General features: G+C 47.3%; 1 protein-coding gene across 6 annotated transcripts in view; it reads right to left on the bottom strand.

Moving 5' to 3' along the window:
- Nck2 (NCK adaptor protein 2) overlaps positions 1-12545 on the bottom strand; it is a 120099-nt gene that overhangs the window by 75096 nt on the left and 32458 nt on the right. The window contains exon 1 of one of the 6 annotated variants that reach the window (XM_040729230.1): positions 8853-8987. The exons of the other annotated variants lie outside the window; for them this stretch is intronic. The gene's annotated coding sequence lies outside the window, so the exon portion shown is untranslated. Of the gene's footprint in view, positions 1-8852; positions 8988-12545 lie in introns of those variants that run through there. 6 annotated transcript variants of the gene reach the window in all.

Genomic DNA, 12545 nt, shown 5'->3' with positions numbered 1-12545 from the left:
ATGAATGTTTGTGAGACACCTGGCCTCTCGCTGCCTAGAGGGAAAGGGAGCCAGACTGGAGTTCTTGCTCAGCTGAGACAGGTAGGCAGGCTGAGTTTTGCATCTGAGGCAACCGGTGTCCACTGGGGGGAAGAGCAGAAGTGGGCACTGAGAGATTCAGTCATAACATAGTCTAAATAATGAAGGATCTCTTTAGAATTCTAAGACAATGTCTGTAACTGGAATAAACAGACAAGCACTCAAACCAGCAAATAAAAGATCTGCTTTCCTGTCTATGATAATCTTGTCATAAACAACAGAATTAATGCAGATGGCTTTCAATTTAGAGCATGGAGCACCACATTACAGTAGCAGGTGACCAAGTTAACTTTCAGGAATGAAGAAGAGGAATGAAACCAGAGAAAGAAGGCATTTTGTGAATGAATAGCATTGGAAGAGAATAAGCAATAATATAGAAAACCCAGGGAGAAAGCACTTGAGAAAAACCAGTTAAGTCCCACAGGCCAACTGCAGCACCCAGGAACTGTACAAAACATCACTGGGTGATATTAGGAATCTCTGTTGCTTACAGCGTTTGTCCAAAGGGGTTGGAGATAACAGTAAACTCCATGATTACAAGCATTGACAATTCCAATGCAACAGTGGTTCAACTTAATGACTTTTGACCTTGGAAGAAACACTGAGAGAGACACTTGGCTACCTCTTTTGGCTATCAACTATTGAATTGGAATTTCTCCAGGAGTCTCCTGGCAGGGGAAGAAAAGGCTGAAGTGTAGTGCCAGCTACACAGGGGATAGCTCCTGTCCCAGGAGGTTGTATAGTTCTGACAACTTGCCAGGCAACTTTATAAGACAAACCAGTAGCCCTACTGATGGTGGGCAGAGCACAAGTTGACTATTAACTGCTTAGTTACACATACTGCTTGACGTCTATTCTATCTAAGCCTCCTTGTGATAGATTTGGAGGTCACCCTATCTCTTTTGTGTGAAACTCTTCCTAATGTGGTCACACTGAATAACTCTTTTTCTGCTTTTCACTACTTCTTATCTGTCCAATGGCCTACTGCGGATGGTGTTTGACCCTAGCTCCTTAGGGCTGCCAGGGTCCAGGCTGTAACCTAACAACTCTTGTAGGAAAAGAAATACACAGTGAGTAGAGAATAGACTTCAAATCTGGATCTTTTCCTAGGCTAGCAACATGCAGTAGGACTCTCTCTGGGGAGGATGTGCAGTGCTCATGACCTGGAGAAACCCTCAAACTAGCACACTGCTATTGGCAGCATTATTTCAGACATGATAGTTAATAAATTCCATGAGATGATCAATACAATAAAACTGGTTCTATGTTAGATGCCACCTGCCCAACTGTGTGCTGATGCAAGAATTATCCGGATATTTAAGGTAATCCAGGCTAGGTTATTTGGTAAGGTAGGTGTGTTAAATGCATTTTCAACTTACATATTCTCTCAGTTTCAACTTAGGATGGGCTTACCACAATATGAAACTGTAAGTCAAAGAGCATCTGCACACAGTCTAGAGTAAGAGGCTCAGAAGTCATCATTTCAACTCTGATTGACAGGATGAAGCAGAAATACAACCCTACCATAGCCTTGGGCCTTACTTTGTACAATGGCTTTATCCCACCAAAGAGAGTTTTATGGCTAAGTTAGTTTCCAGGGCAAAGGAAAAGAAAATCCTTTAAACCAATGACAGCCACAGTGCCTAGGTTTTCTAGCTTTTGTTTTCAATTTACGTAACTGACTAAAAGAGACGCATTATGCAGAATTGGCATCCCTCCTCCAAACCTCCCACTCCTCTCCTTCCCAGTAATTCAGATGAACAAGAGAAAGCAAGCAAAACTAAAAACTTTCAAAGCCCAAGTCATCATTTTTGCAGCCTGGCCTCAGAAAAAGGGGTATCCCAGCCATGCCATGTCACTGCCTAGTAGCACATGAACGCCACAGTTCATGTGCTACTAGATAAGCAGCAGAAAAGCCCAGGCCCATTTGGTCCTCAAAATAGGCCCAAGAACAGTAAGTATGTCAGGGGTCTGCATGTATGATTCTCATAGAATGAGCTCAGCTTACAACCAAAATTAAAACAAAAAACAATGGACTCAGCCTTCCCATCCAACTCCTCAGTAACATCAGGAGAAGAGAAAAGGGTTTTGTTCCCTGGCATGAAGAAGTCTAGCCAACAGGGACACCTTTCTGGATGAGTTACGAGTACCTCAGCACCTCATAAGATGGCATCGTCACCATAGCAAAGTACCAAGAGGGGCTCAAGGACTTAGTCAGCTAAAGTTGCTAGAAAAAGTAATGGACTGGGGTCTTAAACCACAAGTATTCACAGCCCAGGTTTATCCCGTCTGCAAGTCCAGGGTCGGGCTGCAGACAATTCCTGGAGCTATTCTCATCCAGGCTCACACTGGCCTCTTCCAGTGCCCTCGTGTGGTACAGAGACAAAGACCACCCTCCACTATGTTTGTTTGTTTGAGTCAGGCTCCCACTATGCAGCTTAGAACACAGAAACCCACTTGCCTTTGCCCCACAAGTGCCAGGATGATGGGCATGTACCACCATGCCTGGTTAGTATGACTTCTGGAAGGCTCTAATGTCAACATCTGGGTCCCCCACTCTTAGTTAACTCTAGAGGCCCCACTTCCAAATACAGCCACTCAGTTGCGCCACTTACAATCTGAGGACACTGCATTCACAAAGGATTCAGCCCCAGGCTCTAAATGCAAGCATAACAGGACGGGGTTCTTTCTTACACCATGGTAGGCTCAAGTTTTTTGAGTGTGTACAAGGAAAAAAGTCATCCAAATCCTTGAGGAGGAGAGCCAAGTGACTCAGGGCTGAGTGTAGAGATGAGCAGGGTCCCTGTGGCACTGATCTGGAGCAGGACCAGGGAAGGGGTCAAGCCAGGGTTACACCTTCCCACCAGGAGGGTCTCTGGAGGACACTGAACTGCTAAGGCTGGTCGTGTACCACCACCTCACAACCTTACAGGATGCTACCTTATGGGATGCTACTGGCATCCCCACAGAGATGAGGGACTGAGCAACAGATGGCAGAGATATAAGATGAGCCTGAGAACAGGCACCTCTAGAATGGTCAAAGGCAGCAAGGGGGGGGGGGGAGCCTAGGAGTGAGCATGGTGTGGGAGGGAAGCCATGTCCACAAAAGCAAGACCACGAACGTGACAATGGTAGAGACACTCTACACCCACACAGGAGAGCAAACCAAGCTACAGCCACCACAGGCAAGATGCTCTGAACATTTCACCTAAGGATGTCATATCAAGTTCCCATGCCCTGCAATAGGCCTTCCTTTTGGTGCCTGAATGTCTGGACAAAGCTCTCAGCTAAGGGCTGGCTTGGTGCCTCAAGTGTAGAGAGGAACAGACACAGACCCAAGAGTAGACCAGGGCCACCACCAAGAGGCCTACCCTGCTGGCGCAGCCTGCAATGGCTGCTCCCAGGGCTGATGGAAAGAATGGGCTTAGAGACTGCCCACAAGCGGCCAGTGCTCAGACTGTGCGGACTCAAACAAGTGGCACCTGACTGACAGGAGCTGTTTGCACATGGCATTCTTCCTGCACTGGGTGCTAAGGCTATCCACAACTGACTGCCCTGTCCACAACGCCAATCGCAGTGCCCTCAACAGCAGAGACTCAATAAAAGGCTGGCTGGATGAATGAATTAACTAATGAATGAATGAGAGAAATGTAGTGGATAGGACACGTGAAAGGGACAAATAAGGCAGAAGACAAATGAGAAAAGAGACAGGCATGAGTGAACACATACACACACACACACACACACACACTTACACTTGTAAGTCTTAGTGTATATGTCTATGCCTATAGGCATATACAAGAGGGTTAAGGATGGCCCAGGTTAAGAATTTGTGTCTTCCTAGAAAATCATGTGAACCAAAACATACTATACCACTCTAGCTGTAATATGTATTTGCTTCAGCACACCGGATAAAAACAGATAAATAAAAAGACTTGGCACTTACTAACAATTATGCATCTGGCACCCAGGCTCCAGCTAAGCCCTTGAATGGCATTTGTGTGCAATTGAGTTCTCCCAGGCTTTGCTTAAAGAGCAGCCGGGGACTCACGACTGAGCAGACCCAAGCACCTGAGCAGACATGGGTGACAAGGATCCCACTCGTGAGAGAAGGAGCCTCTTGCCTTTGTGTGCGAGGAACTCCAGCCTGTGGTGACACCTGAGTTCTGACAACTCCCAAGGAAGCATGTAAATAGGATTGTCCCTCAGCTGTCTTCTGGATGAAGCTTTGGATGTCAGTTTCCTCTCTGTCCTTTGGAATGGCAGTGATTTCATTCCCGTCTTTCCGCATGACAAACACCAGGATGACTTTCTCCTGTGTCCACAGACAGCTCAAGATCTCCCATTAAGGATCTTCATGCGACCAAGTGGACTCAAAGGCTCCGACCACCCCAGGAGCCAAGCAATACCACATACACATGACTGTAAGCTTTAGGCACCTATATGCCCCTTGTCTCACCCATGCATCCTGTACATTAGTAAGAATGTTGAAATGGGAAACACCAAGAACACCAGGACCTGGAAACACTCAGGGCCTGAAACAGCAGCTGAGCAACAGCGGCTGGGCAGGGAGACAGACTCACCCTCTGAAAGCAAACTTCTGGCCATTGGTTTGCAATCCCACCAGTCTAAATGAGACACCACTGTTGAGGAACACTCACAACTGTGAGATCTACAGACATTCGTGACGTAAATGACAGTGATTATCACAGTAGATATGAGAATGACACAAAATACATCGATGCTCAGCTACGTTCCAAAGATCTGATAATCAGTCTAAGCTGCACACTCCCTAACCCTTTGGCGGTCCTCTGGAAGGCAAGCCCAATGTGTCTGTGTGGCGTTCCTTGCTGTGCTGAGAATTCAGTGGAAGTACAACATTTCTGGAATTGAGCATGCTCCCTTCCTTACATAAAACCAGCACTAACAGAATGAACCTAGAGAGGCTGTCTCAAACTGTGAGGTACACACAAGGGGTTCCCGCCTCCTGGCTCATCCAGGCACATCCACCCAAGCTGAAACCCCTGCTATCAGGGATGTCACTGTCACAGAACCGCAGGATGGCGAATTTCCACTACAACTACTTCAGTCAAGGCTTTCATGACTGAACGTGAATTACATCACAATCAAACACCATGCACTGAGTTTCAGAGTATGAGCAGCATGCCACAGGTCACAGAAGGAAAACTGCCCCCAAGCTTAATAAGGCTCAGATGGCAGTAACAGAGTGACCCAAACTACTGTTCTCAGTATGCTGTAGGCAAAGGAGCTCGGTTATCCTGAAAATCTCCGATTTATCGACATTTCTCTGCAAAGCAATAATACTCGGAGTGGGAGGGGGGTCAGGAAGCTCCACTTTCTGGAAGGTTCCACTGGTGAATTCCCTCTTAGTCACAGGGCCTCACGGATGAGCTGAGCTGGAACAGGCTGCCCTGCTGTTTGCCTTTTGGAAAACATGAGGCCTTAATTTGTAGCCTTCTCGTGGGGGTGGAGGGAGCCGTGGGCAACCTGAACACATGTATGCAGGGCTATTACCCAGCGCATTTATTAGGCTTCCTCGGGCCAGCACATTTTTACAGTTCTCAAAGGAACAAGCTGAATCAAAGTTACCATTGTTCACCCGTAATGGCCATTCCACCAGCCACTGCCACCAACTGTGGGATAGACTCCGGTGTACAGTCTACCCACTAAGGGGATGGATGCCTGTGGCAGAGGTGTTACTTAGCCAAGTGCAGCCCCAGCTACTCTTGTTCTAAGTAAACATGTGTCAGGGGCCGGGGAGATGATTCAGTGGATAAACGCCATCACTACACAAGCTTGAAGACTTGACTTCAATCCCTAGGACCCACATCAAAACAGGAGCAGCTGCCCCATAGCTCCTTACCACCCCCCCAACACACACACACACACACACACAAAATCCACCAAGTATGCTCCTCGTGAGTTCGACGGCACTGGCCAGAACATGGGCGTCACCTCACACCTAGCTCTGCCCTTTCACACAACTGACAGGGAAGTACATCCACCCACAGTGCCAGCAGCAGTGACATCCCACAGGGACAAACTGCCACACGGGTTCCACCAGCGCTGCCTCCTATCCTGCGGATCTTGGCTTCTCTGCTCCCTAAGTCCGACAACCTAACATGTGACAATAGCATCTTAGTCGACTTTTGAAATAGCTTTGGTGACTTCACCCCTCTCCCTCTGCTCCAAAAGTGTCGACTTCATCTACAAAACTCTCTAGCAGCTAAGCCCAAGCCCCAAGAACTGAGAAAGCAGCTGGCCTTGGCACTCACAGCATGGCACTTAGCATGCTTCCTCCTCAGCCACTCATCCATTTTCTTAACGAGGAATCTGGGCTTGGTAGAGTGTGGGAGAATTGCCCAGGAGGGCAATCTGGGTCATGCGTTCAATCCCCACCAAGATCAACATCCATCTACTTTCCTAAAACTCTAAATGGCACTCTCAGAGACATACCCAACTTCCCAGCTGGACACAGGCCTGTACTCCAGAGAACATCACTCTTACAATGTACTGGCATAGGCCCTGCATCACATACTGCTCAGTCCAGACAGTGTCCTGAGCCAAACACACTTGGAGAAGGGACAAATGGGGCCCACATACTGTGAACATGCAGGCCACATACAGACCACAAAAGGCAAAAACTTTCACCCCTCATATCCATGAGTGATTTGACCCAAGGAACCCATTTCTGCCCCCAAGGGCTCCATCCATAGACTCTGGTTCCTTATTTAACACCGCCATGTTTGCGCAAACCCACCCATGCCTTCCCACACAAACACTTCAATGATCTCTAAGTGACTTATACTTAACACAATGTAAATGTCACAGTTACTGTATTATAGAGGGTGACACCAAAAATAAACAGGCTGTCCACGTTGAACAGAGTTGTAATGCGTAAATATCCCACATCTACAGACAATACAGCCCAAGGTTTTCTTGCCTATAGCCAGGAGGTGCCAGGCCTATTCCCTTCCTTCCTGAGAGCCCCACACAGGACCTCAGGGCACTTCTCACTATGACCCCCCAGTGGCCCCCACTTCTTCCCTCTGTTTTACAGGAAACAGGTTACCCACAGATGACTTTGTGACCCCATTTGACCCAAGAGCCTCAAGCCCAGCAGCACCTATAAGCCAAATACAGTAGCAACCATTGGGACAGGTCAGCCTGTGGCCTAGCCCTAAGAGATGCTAAGTTCCCTTGCCAGACACTTCATTCTCCAAACTGTCTCTTAATAAGAATCCTCAAAAACAACACCTCCTGCCTGTGGAAAGACAATAACTCTGAAGCCTCAAGGATCACTGGCCAGCCTTCCAAAATCGTTACTGCTGCATGGAATCTAGTCACAGAAAGCAGTGAGGTTAACGTCCCATTGTGAGCTTTATTACTAAGGCTGTGGCCTTAGAGCCCTGTGCAGAGAAACAGATTGACCTGTGTCCTTACCTATTCAGTCTCAAGAAACGGAGGGGTTGGTAGACGAGGTTGGCGGAGCACACCTGTAAACCCTGGTACTCAAGAGGCTCAGGCATGGGGACCCAAGGGCAAGGGCAGACAAAGTGTGACCTTATCTCAACATAAAGGTCAAGGACACGGCTCACTGGCTCACTGGTAGAGTGCTTGCTTAGCATATGCAAAGTCCTAGGTTCCATCCCCAGTACCAGAGGGGGAAAAGGGACAAGGGGGAAGGGGGTGGTGGTCAAGGGATTAAGAACAGCCAGTCACACTGCTGGCCCTCATATAAAAGAATAGAGGCAGAGGTTCAGCTGTGGATGATGCCAGGCAAACTGCATGTGTTTCATGCCAGGGTAGTGTGCCTGGCCACCAAAGAACACTGGAGGCTTGGGGGGGGGCACAATGCACAGTGAAGCTCATACTGTGTAAGGAGGATCTGTGTGGATAAATATGCACGTGTCCCTCTTCATGCCACAGAAGAGCAGATGGGGAGGTCACACAAAGAGGGAGAAAATGGGGGTCAGCTGAAGACCACAAAATGCCTCCAGGGAAAGACGATGAGCCCAGCAAAACCACACCAGGAGAAAGGCGGTAGTAGACAGAGAACACAGAAGCAAAAGAAACTGGGACCAGTGTGAAACCAGCTTGAGTGTCAATTACGCAGTCCACCATGAGACAATCTGTCTCGGTGACTTCTGCAATTAAAACATAACGTAACCTTCACTAAATGAAAATGCAAAAACAAATAACCACTAGACAAGCCCCCACGGCATCCTTTAGCTCTTAAATATGCCTTAAGCACACTTGATCCAGGCCCTAGGCAGGGAAGTTCTGACATCACCCAAGGAAGTCTCAGAAAAGGTGTGTTTCCCCTAAGCGCCTTGGCCGGTTTCAACCCATCAATTATCAAAGCACCAGGTTCTTAATTGCTCTCCTGAAAAACTTCAAGTAAGGAGTACATCTTCGTCTCTTTACAGGCATGGGCAAGTACATATACTCCTCTATTGCTTGCTAGAGACCAAACACAGCTTATAATGTTGGGGATTTAAGTAACAGGTCTATGAAAGTGTCTGGAACCCACCAGAGCCAAGGCTGTGAGTGAAGCAGAGTCAGCCAACTCCCATGCCACATAAACCAAACAAGACAAACCATTTTCAGTAAAGGAATTTATCTATACTGACACAGCAACAGATTCGTGAAGCTGCCGAGTGTTTTGCTTCTAACAGACTGCCCTTCCTCACGGTGGCCACCCGTTCAGCCTGAAAAGTGACACAGTGAGGATCTCCCTCAGGTTTACCTACCACAGTGAAGATGCGCTATTCATTCTACAGACAGACCAGCAACCATCAGGTGAGCCACAAGAAGACCATCATGGGCATGGACAGACTTGTGAATGATCAAAGAGGCTGGAGGGTGCTGCCCCCAGAAGGAAACTCCAGATCAGTTCTGTAAGACTGAGTTGTTCTCAAAGTGAGCCTGGCTCCTTCCAAGCCCGGCTTCCCTTTTCACTGTATTAACTCCCTGTCACATGCCTTCAGCTGCAATGCTATCACTGGCCATGATGTCTTGTGCAGAGGCTGCACAAAAGGCTAGCCAAGCAAGCTCAGACTTTCTGCCTCCAGAGATATTAATAAGCCCTTTGCTCTCGGTAAAGCATCCAGCCTCGGATATTTCACTGTAATCATGGGAAACAGACTAAGTCCCCACCAGGTAATCCCTGAAGTTGTCATCAACGTATCTGGGCACATTATTTCGAGCAGGCACCAACTCAACTGCCAGCTCAGGAGATTCCATCAAGCTTCCTGAATTTGGGACAACTTGGACCTTCAAACGTAAGAGAGAAAGTGGGTCCATGATCCCCAGAGACTATGTAAGAGGCTCCCAAGGCAGGTAAGACAGGCCATCTTAGCCTAGAACTTACCACAGTACTTACAGTAACTTCACCACCGTTTCCACAAACTATTACTTATCACTTCAAAGAAACCCCTATGTTGACCCTGCCATCTTGGGGGAGCTGGTTCTAAGGCACAAGCCCATTTTGCTTAGCCAGCAGCTTGGACAGAGAGCAAGGGGGAAGTTGGGAGGATGTGGAAACCACACTTCAGAGCTGTTACTTTCCAGAACTCTCTAACTTACTTGCAAGTCCCCACAAGGCAATCCTCACCATGTTGCCCAAACCTACAACTCTGCCAGAGACGGCAGCACTTCCCACCTGAGCCACTGGTGAAGAAGGGGATACATACCACTACCTTCTCCACCCATCAGTGCTGCCTTCAGCCACAGCAGCTGTCTCTCAGCACAATTACATGTCTGGTAGGAAGCATCCTAGTTAACAGACCAGCACCTTCTTCTCTGTGCCATGTAACACAACAGGCAAAGGGATATGAATGCAAATCCATTCAAGATGTAAACACCTCCCAGAGGTTCCCCGTCTAACATCATCACCCTGCAAACAGACTCCCAACACCTGAACTTCAGAGAGAAGAAAGCCTCAGGTACACTGCCTGGCAACTGTTTTTCTCTATGGTCAATGGCTTCCAGGCTCAGAAACTATGGGAATCACATTATTCCACACCCATTCCAACATGACAGAGGCCATAAAGGATGAGGATGAACATTAGAACTTAAATACAAACTCCAAATTAAAACGGAATGTATGAAACTGTCACAATAAACCCATCCTTCTGTATAGTTATCATGTACTAATGGAGAGGGAAGGGGAGGAGAAAGGCTAGGAGGGGAGGGAAGGGGTGGTATACTTCCTTTGGTTCAATTAATATGTACAAGAGCCATGAGAAAATGAGCATATATGGAAATAACTACGTATTTATAACTCTCAGAACCCAAGTAAATAGAGTCTAAAAAGCAAAGAAAATATTGAAAGTTTCACTTTAAAGGTTATTCAAATAATCTATAACAACTACTATTCTACATTTATCTTGCAACCAGAAACTTGAAGTGTGCTTTGTTTCTAATACATACAAAATATGCTTCGTTAAAATAGCACCATATACAAGGCAAAGGGTGAACTAAATAAATGAGAAGAAGGGTAGCTTATGACTAGGAATGAGTTCAAGAATTGAAGGCATGCAAGTCATTGAGACCCAAGGCGACTGCTCAGGGTGGGATGGATGGATGTGTAGGTGGCAAGTGGGTGGGGGATGGGCCGCTAGCTACTTCATAAAGCCTGCCTGTAGACGCCACATGCTGGTTTGGTTTGGTTTCTGGACAGTTCCACCGTTTCTACAAAGAAATGAATGCCACCATCCGAATGGAGGAACCCACAAAAGCAAATTTCTGCAAGGGAATTACCACGGGCATGTGCATGAGTGTGCATTTTAAACCAACTGGCTGGGTACAAAAGCTACATTATGAAAGCAACAGGATTATAACTCTGTTCCCCTCCCCACATACGCCACACTCAAGCAACTTCCCTTCTCCATGTGCCTGGCACAGGGCCAAACATGGAGCATGGACTGTAAACCCCTTCTCTTCAGGGGCCCAACCCTGGGAAAGTGAGCACTGCGTCACACCTGCTGAAAGGGTGACGTTACCTTACTCTGACAGTTAAAACCTCTACAGAGCAATCAACAGAGAGTACCCCTTTGTTATGATTTACATTTGGTTTAAATATGTCTCCCAAGGGCCAATGTGTCCAAACTGAATCTCTCCATTGTGAGTTCTTGATGGGAGGAGGACGAGCCAGAATTCTCCCTCTCTTTCCTCCCTCATGCAATGCTCTGACTCACACCCAAGACCATCCTGGGACTCTTTCAGCAAGGAGCCAAGGCCCCTTGACCTCCAGAACCTTAAGCCAGGATGAAGTTTTCCTTATTACTCTATTATTGCCAACAGAAAACAGAAGAAGGTGCTCTTAAATGGGTCTTTTTTTTTCTCCAGAAGAGATTCTAATTTTATTCTCAATTCTTAGTATGACTTAGTCTTACTACTCAAAGCTGATACTTGAAGGCAAGTGAAATTCTAAGTTTAAAAGGATATGGTCTCAGAGCAAACTCTTGACGCTATTTTTGGGGTTTTTTTATTCCCCAAACATGAGCTGATGCACATATTGACCAAGAACAGTGACAAAGGTGTTGATTCCAGTAATGGTGACCACAACTGACAGTCACTGTATCCTCTGTCACCTGTGACAGAGGTATCACCTGATTTGTTAGTAAATCTCACTGGACTCTGCCCAAAACTACTGTGCCTCCTTCCTGACCACTGCAATAATCAGGGCAGGTGTATTTTTCTGTGCCTCCTTCCTTCTCCAGGAAGCAGTCAGCTGGCAACTAATTGAACTAGGGCAAAGATGCCCCTCCCTGAGGGGTAAAATATCAAACAGACCAGGAAAATTTGGGCCGAACATTTGCGCCTCTATGCTGTAGATGGAGGCCACTTGCCACCACAAATAGTGAGAGAGGGACGGCCAGCCTACAAGAGACAACCAAAGTGGCGCTAAGAGCCACTGGTTGCACCAGGTTCCCGAAATCCACTTCAAACCTAGGACAGTGAGCCACAGAGGCCTAACAAGTGTCGTGTTAAGTTTTGGTTTTATATTTTCCAGTTTTGGCAGGTCTGTCTCTCTGCATCATTAGCATAGTTTCAATTGCCCAATGACACTGACCCATACGATGACTAAGCAGCAGCTACTTCAAGCTACCCACCCCCGGCCAGGTGTCCAACATTGGGTCATTAAGTCCACCTACACTGAAGAGAATCTGGTACCAAGTGTGTGTTGAGATCAGGACCTCACAGGCATTTCCCCACAAGGCTGGAGCTGAGGGCCTGAAAGCTGTATTTCATAGATCCTTGTCAGGTGAATTCTGGCTAGGGGCTCTGCCAGAGGCCCTGAAGTGATCCTACGGGACAAAAGGAAACACAGATCCCTGTTTCCCTTCTCCACGGCCGAGGACAGACTACCAGGCTTCTGCTCCGTGGAGGCAGGAGCAATGAGACAGGCCTGAGAGCAGGCTCTGGGAATCCCCTGTCCT

The sequence above is a fragment of the Mesocricetus auratus genome, unplaced genomic scaffold (genome assembly GCF_017639785.1).
Source record: "Mesocricetus auratus isolate SY011 unplaced genomic scaffold, BCM_Maur_2.0 Super-Scaffold_100021, whole genome shotgun sequence".
NCBI classification, from domain to species: Eukaryota; Metazoa; Chordata; class Mammalia; order Rodentia; family Cricetidae; genus Mesocricetus; species Mesocricetus auratus.
The sequence above is the reverse complement of the archived record's forward strand: the minus strand, read 5'-3'. Positions and strand labels throughout refer to the sequence as shown.